Source organism: Urocampus carinirostris, chromosome 11 (genome assembly GCF_059441175.1).
Source record: "Urocampus carinirostris isolate Australia breed hairy pipefish chromosome 11, RoL_Ucar_1.0, whole genome shotgun sequence".
Lineage (NCBI taxonomy): Eukaryota > Metazoa > Chordata > Actinopteri > Syngnathiformes > Syngnathidae > Urocampus > Urocampus carinirostris.
In genome coordinates, this window is record NC_142359.1 from 27,094,592 (window position 1) to 27,107,312 (window position 12,721).

Consider the following 12,721-nt stretch of genomic DNA (forward strand, 5'->3'; position numbering starts at 1 on the left):
TCTTTTCCGTTGAGGTCCTAAGCTTGTTATCGTGGCTGAGGGAATCTACTGGTAAATTGAGAGCCACCCTAACAGAGACCTTCTCGCAGTCTCACGACTTTGGCCGACACTTGATGAAGGTCCGGGCTGGCGACTTTTTCAGGGGGAGGGGGGCCCTCAACCAAACCCAGATGCCATCCAAAGTTTTTGGATGTGATCTGGGAGAATGATTATGAACCACTCTTTAATTTACCTCTTTCTCGGCTATAAATCAACTCTTTGACAACAGCTACTTAATTCATTTATCTTGCTTTCGTTTAAAAAAAAAAAAATCACTGTAAGAAAATTTAGCTTAGATTTGTCAAACCTACAGCCTGCAAGCCAGACCCGGCCTGTTGGATGGTTAGATCGAGCCCGTCTCAAATTTCTGAGTATTTGAAAAAAGAAGTAAGTATCCAGGTTATTTCAATCAAAAAGTTTGCTTTTTAAAATTAATGCAAACGGATGGCCTCTTGAAGGTGTTTGTGTAAAAGAGTTGATGCCCTGCACTGCCAAAACCTTTACATTGTAGTACTTTTTTTTCTCCTTACCATTATGACAAGTAAGACACAAATTATAAACTTAAGGTTGTATGGCGTGGTGAGTCGGTTGAGTTGTAAAACTCCAATCACTCAACTGTTAAAATAAACCAGTAAACACATTTTTTCCAATTGTTTGTGAAAAATGTGTTGTGCCGAGAAAATATATTTTTCATGGTTTTAAAAAAAAGCCATAAGGGGATTTTGCGTATTATTAAGCGCCTCCTAGTGTAAAAAAGTCATTCATTAAAGAAACACATTGATCTGAATAATAAACAAAAATACATGAACTATCATACAAACTTACATTTTTTTTTTCAAAACTCATAGCTAAAAAATACAGAAATAAATATCAGTCACCTGGCTTAGAGTGAATCTGCTCGTTAGTCAGCAGTTAAAAACAATGAGGTTGTTACACCTTGGAGGGCTCCAGGACTGAGTGGATTGGCAAGAACCATGGATCCAATAAGAGAGTTGTCTCTTGAGGCCAAAGACATGATCATCAACCTTCTTGTAGAAGGTAACTCCACTAGTTTGGTTGCCGAAGAAGTGAGATGTTCATAGTCTGCTGTATCAAAGTACAAACAGCATGGGAAGGTTGCTAAAGTAAAGTGTACTTGGCCAAGGAAGGAGGACATACAGGCGTCAAGACAAACTGAATGGCAAGGAGTTGCACTTATGAAAAACTTTTTTTTCAAGCTTTTCATCTGAGTTTGTTCTACAGAATATAATGTTGGAGTGAGTACTTGTCCAAGATTGATGATTCCATACTTTTTGCTAACACGGCAGGCCTCCTGAGAAAAGTGCCTTCTGCCAGTTCCCACTCGCAAGCAACATGAGATTTAGGATGATAGATCGCGGCTGCAGGGGTGCAGTCTATTGTAAACAGAAATAAAGATAAGGAAGAGCCATCTGGCTTGACAAGAGTGTGATTCGCTGTTCTCTGCTTAAAGCAATATACTTTGAGGGATAATGTATCCTTGCCGTGCGAGTGCAGTTCACTTTTGTGTTAGACAGACTATCAAAAAAGAGCCACTAGGCTTGACAAAAATGCGCTCTGCCAGTCCCCACTAACAGCAATATAAGATTGGGGATGAGGGGATATCATTCAAACAGCGATTTACTGAGACCGAAAAACACAAAGTGCAAAGTAGCAAGGGATTTCAGTAACATTGTTTTCACCTATCACATCCATCATTGGGATTTGTTTTAATTATCGCCTCGTTAAGGTAAGAAGAACTTCATTAGACAAATACAAACAATATTAATAGAAATATTGAACAAAAATACATTAAGTATCCTATATGTGTATTTTTTTAAATACTAGTAAGTCTATTAATTTGTATTTATTTTACATAAAATTATCATAACCTAGAGGGAACTGGCATGATTATCCGACCTCTTGCTGCAAAGGTTACCCCCCGAAAAAAAAACCTTGCGAAAAGGCTGCAAAAAAACCTTGTGAAAGGCTAGCCTAAAAAAAAGAAAAACATGTGAATTTTGGTCACTGAGTCTATGTAGTTTGTATTCCACTTTGTGCTACGTAAATAAAGCACAACCGAATTCAATTATGCTCCTGTTCTGTTTTTGTGCATTTTAAATCTTGTACTTTTCTTTCATGTGGGGTTTTTAAGGGTTATTGTTCTATCTTTGTTATTCATTATCCATCATCTGTTATCGGTCAGTTCATAATACGCTACAAAGCCTAGGAGCCGGGACACTTACTCTAAGCCAAAAGGCCAAGCTAAGGTCCTAGCCCTAAAGCCTTGCTGCGATCATTGCGAATGCACCGTTCCCGGAGATACTGCAATACCGGGCCGATGCGTGGAGTGGACAGAGCAAGCTCTTATTCCATCTGCGGATTGCAAAAATCAAAGATCATGGACAGAGCAAGCTCTTATTAGTATAAATTTGGCCAGTGTTGTTATAAGGCAGACTTAGTAAAAGGACACCATGAGAATGATACATGTAACTGAGACTTTTATTCGACATAATATTAACCTCACTCAGAGGGAGCTTACATGATTGTCCACCATATAACTACTACGGGTGCCCAAAAACATTGCAAAAAAAAACGGGTAAAAGAAAAATGGTGCATTTAGGTCACGCTGAGGTTTGTATACTTCCATGTGCTTCCTGGCACTCATTTTTGGTTCACTACACAATACAGCGACATTTGGTGGTCCAATATTTCACAGTGTCCTTTTAAGGGCTGCAAGAAAGGGACTAATACAACTATAGCGGCATGAATATTTTACGAGATTAAGCTTCGTGAAAGTTCATTATAGTGGGCAGGTGAGATACAAAGAATTCAAGGACACCAGAAGGATTCTTTCAAAGTGAACTGGCTCTAGAGAAAGAAGATTAAAAAAAGCCACATTGGATTTTAAAAATGAACAACTTTGCGGGGTTTTTAAGGGTTATTGTTCTATCTTCGTTATTCATTATCCATTATCCGTTATCGGTCAGTTCATAATACGCTACAAAGCCTAGGAGCCGGGACACTTACTCTCAGCCAAAAAGCCAAGCTAAGGTCCTAGCCCTAAAGCCTTGCTGCGATCATTGCGAATACACCGTTCCCGGAGGTACTGCAATACCGGGCCGATGCGTGGAGTGGACAGAGCAAGCTCTTATTCCATCTCCGGATTGCAAAAATCAAAGATCATGGCTACTACAACTGTGAAACTGTGAAGATGGTGCATTCAAAACGTCAGGGGTGAGAACTGTAAAACTGTAAACAAGAAGTGATTACAGTTGATTGCACTTTAATCAATAAAGCTGACAGTTTAGCTCCAGTTAACCCTGAAAAGATCAAGACGGTCGTGCTCCCTCCAACCGACGGTCAAATCTCCCAACCGACGCCCCCCGCCTCCATCCGCATATTCAGAGAGTGACACAACTAGTTAGCCGGATAATAAATCAAAGCCCGGCTGCCCAATTTGCCCGCCTAATGTAATTAATAAGTGCTAAAAGTGTTTAAGTGGCCCATGATTTTCAGATGCCACATTGAGGTGAACTTTTCTTGCCTGTGGAAGGAAAACATGCAAACAGGAAATATAATTGTAGTGCCAAAATTGGCCAGTTAGCGAATGCCCCATACCCGAACGATAAAAATATGAATAGATGAAATGGCTGTGTTTCAGTGTGGCAGAAATGTCGGGTTTCATTCAATTTAGAAATTCAGTTAGGAACAATAAATAAGAATAATAATGGTTTCTTACGCAGGGCCAACACCACCCTAATCAAGTTCACACAATTGTATGACATATGTATCCCGAAGTGTCACGTCTAATCTTGTTCTAAACAATAATCACTGTGTTATCAATTCCAACAAAGACAATTATAATAAAAAATAGATTGTAATGCCCTGCTTTCCTGTTTCCTCCTAACCGTATGAAATAATTAATTTTTCTTGCCTTTTTGTTGAAAAATGAGTATTCTAATATTATTTTTCTACTCTTATTTTGGTTATATATTGCTGCTAATGTGACACAATTTTTCATTGCACTATTGTTCTGGTGCACTTTAAGTTAATGCCAGTCTCCAAGTCCTATTTTGTAAATATTTGCCTATTAATCCTACTATTGTTTTCATTATTTTAATTCCCTGCTCTCAGGATTTTTGTCAAAGTAAATAAAATAAAAAAAATGGAAAATAAGTATTCACATTTTATTTATCTACTCTTATTCCAGAAATATATTGCTGCTAAAATGTTACGCTATCTTTCACTGCAGTATTGTTCTGAAGCCCTCACAACTTGGGCCAGGCCCCTAGCACTACCGTCTAAATATCTTCCGATTTATCATACCCTTTTTTATATCATGCTTTATTTTTTATATTTTATAAAAAAAAATAGTTTTATTCGGCCGAATTAAATGTTGTTTTAAAAAATGTTTACTATGATGTTATCAATGAAAATAAAGACAATTCTAATTCTAAAATAGATGATCATTCCTCACTCTTTGGATTCCCCCCGAATAGATTACTGATCTCCAGATTACCCCAAAATGAATAAAGTAATCAGTTATTCTTGCCTATGTAGGGAAACAATTGTATTCAGATTTTAGTTATTAACTTAATTTGAACACACTGTATGTTTTTGCAATTTTAATTTTCCTTTCACTGTTGTTCTGAGGCTACAACTCAGGCTAGTCTATGAAGGCTACCTTCTAAATTCTATCCTAACACTTAAGTGTTTTATGATACTTTCATTTTAGGTTTCCACGTCTAATTTGTTGTATACAATGTCCACTACACTTCTATTATCTCATCTCAGCTCATCTCATTAGCTGCACCGCTTATCCTCAGTAGGGTCGCGGGGGTGCTGGTGCCCATCGCAGCAATCATCGGGCAGTGGGCAGGGGACACCCCGAACTGGTTGCCAGCCAATCGCAGGGCACACAGGGACAGACAACTCCCTCGCTCATTCACACCTAGGGACAATTTGGACCGGCCAGTTCACCTGAAATGCATGTCTTTGGAATGTGGGAGGAAACCGGAGTGCCCGGAGAAAACCCTCGCAAGCACGGGGAAAACATACAAAATCCGCACAGGAAGTCTGGTAGCTGGATTTGAACCCACACAGGAGGTTCCCAAGACCTTAGAACTATGCCGCACACGCGCTAACCACTGCCCCACACTTCTATCAATGGCAATAAAAATAATTATATTTGTATTCACCCCTGATTCACTTCCACCAGAGGGTAAAGAAAACCTGTGACAAAAAACAATTATTGCACAATTGTCCTGATCCACTTACAACTTAGGACAGTCTCCAAGCAACACATTTTTAATATTTGTCTATTTAGTCCTAGATTCTTTTTCTCATTTTTTCCTTTAGTCTTTGATGACATGCTTATCCTAAAGAGCCACGTCTAATCTTGTTGTAAACAATGTTCACTACGGAGTTATCAATGCCAATAAGGACATTTTTAATTCAAATCTGAATACAGGCAGATAAAATGTCAGACAATCATATCGGTTTTGCACGAATGGACTTTGCTGTTCTGCCATTTGAAGCCTCCCTGCTTTTTTTGTTTTGGCTGCACAAATTCAGCCCCTTTTCTCTTTTACTTTCACGCCTCGCCGTCTAACTCGCCTCAAGTCCACGCCGCCTCGTTTAATAAGTGTTAACAACGCGGCGTGATCCGTCATTCGCACGTCGGCGAATGCCGAAGCGAGCCGAGTGCCACTGTGAATTTGCCCCGACCGGCCCGTCGGCGTTCCAGCTATCATTTAACCTGAGAGGGGTCAAATCCTGCCAGTTAAAGCATGAACAGCCATTGAATTAAGCGAAATCTGCTAATGTAGCTGTCGGACATCTTTTTTAGACGGGTAACTACAGTCTTGCGGCGCTTTAAAGCCATTGGATGGCGTCACCTGCCAGAGGACAGGGTTGAAGGGCACTAGGAAGGATGGGAAGATGGAGGGGATGTTTTGCAGTGCTGCTGGGTCAGCACTTGGCATGCCAGTAGGGAAGTAATGAGCCTTAGAGATCTCTTCAATCCGGCCCTCGCTCCCACCATCCCCTTGCGCTCTCTTTGCAGACTCTTTCTGCTTTTATCTGGGCTACTTTATCCCTTTTGTCTCCCGATTTGCCTCGCCCTTACGGTCAGTCCCAATTTCCTCTGCACTCTCTTATACAGGCTTAAGCAGAGTGAGTGCATGCAGAAGATGAAGACGCCTCTTTAACCGCTGGTTATTAGTTTTCCAGGAAATGTTACGCTAATGGTATGCACAGGGACTGGCTGGCAACCGGTTCAGGCTGTCCCCTGCCCACTGCCCGAAGATAGCTAGGATGGGCTCCAGCACCTCCGCGACCCTACTGAGGATAAGCGGTGCAGATAATGAATGAATGAATGGTATGCACAGATTCATTTTAGCACATTAGCAGATAACATGATTGCAAACTTTGGCTGCAAGAAGACGAATTGAACTAATTTTCAGGGATCGGAAGTACAGTAACAACTTACTAACAGTGTTGCACACAAAAAGTAATTAGTTATAATTACTCACTACTTTTTCTAAAAAGTAACTGCGTTAGTAACTTAATTACTCTATTGAAAAAGTAACTAGTTACCAGGGAAAGTAACCATTTCTGTTACTTCAAAATAAGAGGAATGTCAAAAGATTAGCAGTATTTGCTGCAGCAAGGCTTTTAACTAAGACAAGAAAGTTTGATCACATTACCCCGATATTAGCTAACCTGCATCTGCTCCCTGTTAGCTTAAGATGTGATTTCAAGGTTCTGTTGTTAGTGGACAAAATTATGCAAGGACTTGCTCCCTCATATCTTTCAGATTTAATTCCACCCTAGGTTCCAGTCCGGAGCCTTCGTTCTGAAAATACTGGTCTACTTGTGATCCCAAGAGGCGAGAAGAGATCTGCAGGTTCGAGAGCGTTCTTCATTCGGGCCCCGGTGCTGTAGAATGCTCTTCCCCCTGAGATTCGATCTGCAACCTCAGTGGAAATGTTTAAATCTAGGCTTAAAACACAATTCTATTCTATAGCATATGAATAACCAATATTTTATTTTGACAGTATCTGTGTATTATTTGCCCTCATATAGGTTTTAGATCAGGGGGTGGTGTCATAATAGTCTGTAGTTTGCAATAGTCTTTGATCTGTTCAGCCCTTTGAGAGTCTTTGTGATTAAGGGCTATACAAATAATCATGACTCGGCTTGACTATTTGAGTCAGTTAATAGAGAGGCAGGTAGTTCTGTTACAGACACTTGTGATATGTATTGCACCTCACCAGCACCTATCCTACATTTTGAGTGCAACAAATATAAACAGTAAACACCCAATAAATAACATTAAGCTGTCCAAATATGGCGAGTTCAATAAATTAAATGGAAGAAAAAGTAAACAAAATACAATGACAAAGGAAAAAAGGGAGATAAAACACGAAAAAAGGATTATATTAATTTTTGTACAAACAGGTGAACACTTAAAACACAATATAAATCAAATTTAACCCTTTTTAATGCTAAAAAACCCACATAATCCCCCAAAATGCATATTGACCAATCATAAGAGAAAAAAAGGTGTCTCTGAGGCAACCAGCTGTTGATTGTTGGAAGCAGGCTCCCTTCACTCTCAAGAGTGAACAAAACGGATCTGTCGCGACTAGGCCGTCATTCGCCTTTTCTTTCTGTGTGTTAGAAATGTTGTCTTCGTAGTCCCCTATCTCACCATACGGTAGTCTCTGTTTTGAATGGTGACATGATCAGAAAAGACGAGACGTCAACAACTCGTAGGAGAGCGGAAAACTGGATCGCTGAAAACTATGTCAGCTTTGCATGAGAACACCGCCATTAGCGTTCTGCAACAAAAGTAACGCATTACTTTTGATCGTCAGTAACAACTGCATTGTAACGGCAGAAAAAAAAAATAGTTATATGTTACTGGTCGTCAAATTCTAAAAATGTATACTCTAATCCCTCTATTATTGCATTCAATGGAGGCCAGAAACTCCCCACCCGACTCACGATATAGGTAAATCAGCGAAGTACCCCCCCATATTAGACATGTGCTCTGCCAGTCCCTACTTGCAGCAATAGTCGATCATGGCCACATGAGTGCTGTTCATTTCAAAATACGATTAACGGAAAAGATGTGAGCGGTTCCCAAACCACAGCATGAAGGCTGTTTTCAAGCCAGCTCAACAACTTTTAGTGGTCCAAAATAATACCTGCTCTTAAAACGTTTTTATACTCTGTGTTTTCGGAAATATTTAGAAAATAATACTTGTTCCTTGTTTTACTGTAATTCCTCACTACTTTGTGCTTTATAGTTTGTGGCCTAAGTGCATTGAGGGTTGAAAAATATTCTGTGAGCTATTATCCTGAACATATATTCCTTCTTACGTATTTTTGTCGGGCTTGCCAGCTCTTTTTTGCTGATCTGTCAACCGAAAAGGGAACTGCACTCGTCTGGCCGCTGTCCATCATGCCTCATTGTGCTTTTCCGGTTCCCGCTTGCAGCAACATACACTTTGGTTATCCCTTGCGGCTCTTTTTGCCATTATTATTCCCCCCCCTGAAATGACCTCCACTCGTGTGGCTGCGATGTATTATCTTTAATTGCATGTTGTTGTGATCCAGGGCCGCCAGAGTGCATTTGTGTTGGGCTGTGCAGATCTTTTTTTTTTATACTGTATTTCTGCTAAAATTAACTGCATTTGTGTGGCCGCGATCCATTATCCCTGCTAATATTTTCCTCAAGCGGGGACCAGAAGAGGGCATTTTCATCAGGAGGTGTGCCGTTCTGGCCTGCCTAAAATTAAATGCAAGGTTGTGGCCACGGAGCACGCTTTTGGGGGGTTCAGGTTCACCTTAAAAAACTGCACCGCTGTTTAGCAGTGATCGACTATTACTGAGAGCATTGGCCGAGACAGACATCTTGTATCATGTGTGGTGGCTTTTTCTTCTCCATGCTTCTCACCCAAAACGAGCAGCACCCGTGCAGCCGTGATCCATCATCACCAGTGGCCACTGCTGCAAGCAAACGCTGGCAGAGGGCAGGTTAAAAAGAGTGGGGGCGGCTACTTGGTAAGTTTTTGCATATCACGGGTTTTTTGTTGCACAACTGAGTTCCAGACCGAAAGGGTGAGGAAATCAAACAACAACAATATTATTGTCAAATCGCGACAACGCTGTAAACACTGCATGAAGTCAAAATAATAAACAAGAGTGAGGTATAACAAACTGGCATCTTATCATCTTCTTTGCCAGTGTCCAATAGTAAAAACTGAATACAATCATCATACATTTATCTTTAAATGGCAATATACTAGGTTCATATTATAAAACCTTTTAATACAATTCGTATGCAACATATTACTCTCATCTTATTAGCTGCACCGCTTATCCTCAGTAGCAATCATCGGGCAGTGGGCAGGGGACACCCTGAACTGGTTGCCAGCCAATCGAAGGGCACACAGGGACAGACAACTCGCTCACTCGTTCACACCTAGGGACAATTTGGACCGGCCAATCCACCTGAAATGCATGTCTTTGGAATGTGGGAGGAAACCGGAGTGCCCAGAGGAAACCCACGCAAGCACGGGGAGAACATACAAAATCCGCACAGAAAGTCCGGTACCTGGACTTGAACCCACACAAGAGGTTCCCAAGACCTTAGAACTCTGCCGGACACGCGCTAACCACTGCGCCACCGTGCTGCCCGCAACATATTACTGCTAATCCAGAGGGCAATAGTAAGACCAAGGGTTCGGATTATGCGTGTATTAACAAGGTAACAGCAGGTCAAATCATTTGGTAATCTTTTTTTCTTGTAGCATGGCCTTTTTTTGGAGGATTAATGCTTTTATTCAAAAAGAGTGAAGAGGAGACTACTTACTTGCTTGTTTTTCTGCAAATCAAATGATTCATTCAATTAAAGATCTGAGTGTACCTCCCCAGACGCGAACACCAGCTATCTTAAATATCTCTTCTCATCTATATCTTAATACTATTATCAAGTGCAACCAATTCATAAAATATCGCTTTTTTTTCCCCCTGATTTTCCGGGCCAAACTCTTTAGACGCACCTTTCCAATCAGTCTTTAGAACTGGAAGAAAGCCTTTCCCTGATAGGCCCACCGGTGCATGTAAAAACAGCTTTGCCTATCCAACTTTGGGGCAAAAAGAAACATGACGACGATTTAGCAGAGATTGTAATGAGCTTAATTGCGTTGCATTCTTAACGCCGCTGGAGGCAAGTGGGTGAATAACATAATCCCGTCAACCTCCACCTCATCCATGATAATTAACTAAGATCGGGCTGGTTAACACATGGTGCGACACTGAAAAGTGAGTACTGAAATTTAATTGCAATGCAAAGATTGAACTGTGAATTTTATAAAGGACAGGGCAATCCTTGATGGATATACAGTAATCCCTCGCTGTATTGCAGTTTTACTTATTGCTGTTTTGAGAGTTCACGAATTTTCATAGTGCATTGTGTTCTGCACTCGGATTGGCTCAACACTCACCCTGCCCTTTTCATGCCTGTGTGTCAATAGTATTGCGGTTGAAGTTACATATACATTTTCTTTTTTTAAATTTTTCTCTTTTTGAATTCATATTTTAAAAATATAATAATAATCCAAACGCTGTGTTTAAACAAGTGGGGGGAACATACAATGTTTAAGAGTTAAGGAACACTCAGTATCACATCTTTATCGCTAGAATGGATCACAAAGTACAAACCTGTTCTAATTAGCTCTGAACGCCTGGTATCCAAGCTAAAAACAATGAATAAACAGTATAGTAAATGCTATTATACAATTTTTATACTCTAAATAAGAATTGTTGTGTATTTAAATAATGTTGTACCAGCTTTTCATTTTCAAAAATTGGTCAGTATGTTTTAATATATTCATAATAGTTTGAGTTTTCTGTGTAACACAGTTATATCATATTGACTCTCGTAAATGATCACATAAATGTTTTAAGTTAGTAATTCAAGTTGTCCCTAGGTGCGAATGAGCAAGTGAATGGTTGTCTTATTCTATATGCCCTGCGACTGGCTGGCAACCAGTTCAGGGTGTCCCCTGCCCACTGCCTGAAAATAGTTGGGATGGGCTCCAGCAGCCCGCGACCCTACTGAGGATAAGCAGCGCAGAAAGTGGATGAACGAATCAATCACAAAGTGCATGCATTGCAGGTACTTATATACTGACAGTTTAATTAATGTGACCCCACATACTGTTATACTGTCTTGATATTGTTCAATGAAGTGTTTTGAAATACTGTTAGGTGACAGGCTTTGCCTCCTGTTAAACCACCAGTAGGTTCCTGGATGGACAAAGGATGAGTATGACGCCCTCTGGTGCCTTGTAAATTTGTTTATCAACTTATTTTCCACCCCTGAGACATATAAAGGATTATCAGCCATTTTGAAAACACACAGGTGAAGCCATTACAGCTCCCTTCTGTAGTCACAAGCACATCATATTCAGTTTTATTCTTATCAGTTATATTTTGATAACACAAAACCTTTAACAGAACTGCTCAGCTCCAGTGCTTGTTTTTACCCACTAGTTTTGTGACCCGGAAGTTGATTCAAACACGCAGAAGAAGAAAAACATCTGTCCTTCTTTAGGAGCTTGCTGGGTTATCAATGGCCGTCAGTCGTAGCAGCCTTCATCATCATAATCATGACACGCGTGTTGAACTTTTCAAAACAAGCTCCCGTCAAACGCCCTCCGGGAGCGTCTGTGAAAGGAGACCCTTTTCCGTTGGGGTTGCTCTGCATTTTTATGCGTTTCATCCACCCTCTTGATAGGCGACAATTTGCAGGAGACGATTTGGTGGGATGACAAATGGCTTCTTAAAATAGCTTACTGTCAAGCATCTGTTGTAGTGTGAAAAAAAGCTAAAATGATAGAAATATCACAATATCAGCTAGCTAGCACCAGTTCCACGTTTAGAGACACTATATATATATATATATATATATATATATATATATATATATATATATATATATATATATATATATATATATATATATATATATATATAAAATAAATGTACTTAGGACCCCCAGTAAGGTGGTATCTGTCTTAGACTCAGGTTCTCCAGCAGATACCTACCTGCACATTATTTTAGCTGGTCCTAAGACTGCGATCTTCAGTAGTAAGGTTTCAGATGTTGTCCCTTGATCTGGTGGCAGCACTCTTTCGGTTTGGGAGTAACTGCCCCCTAGTGCCCCCACTACCATAGGAACCAAACTGGCATTGACCTTCCAGATCTGTTCCAGCTGCTCTTTCAACCCTTGGAACTTTTACAGTTTCTCGTGTTCCTTCTTCCCGATGTTGGCGTTACCTGGGATTGCCACCACTATTATCACCACCACTCCGTCAGATTGGTTTGCCAGGAGATGCTTCTCAGTCTGGAAGCTGAGGTTCCATTGGATCTTGGCCCTGTTGTTATTAGTAACTCTCTGTGGTATGGCCTACCGGAATTTGAGTACTTCTAAGATGAACCAGCTAGCATCTGACACACTCTTGAACTGTTGCAGGGGAGACCTTGCATAGTCTGCATCTTGGGTCTGATCTTCTATGTTTTTGAACCAAAATTCGAGTAATTCTTCTTGTGGTGTTCGCACAAAAAATCATAACTTGAACAATTGCGAACAACTATTGAGTCAATG

The 12,721-nt window shown here is 40.4% G+C and overlaps 2 pseudogenes; both read right to left on the reverse strand.

Moving 5' to 3' along the window:
- Positions 1–2,343: 2,343 nt before the first annotated feature.
- Positions 2,344–2,433, reverse strand: LOC148356989 (U2 spliceosomal RNA; annotated as a pseudogene).
- Positions 2,434–3,120: 687 nt separating this feature from the next.
- Positions 3,121–3,246, reverse strand: LOC148356990 (U2 spliceosomal RNA; annotated as a pseudogene).
- Between the last annotated feature and the right edge of the window lie 9,475 nt (positions 3,247–12,721).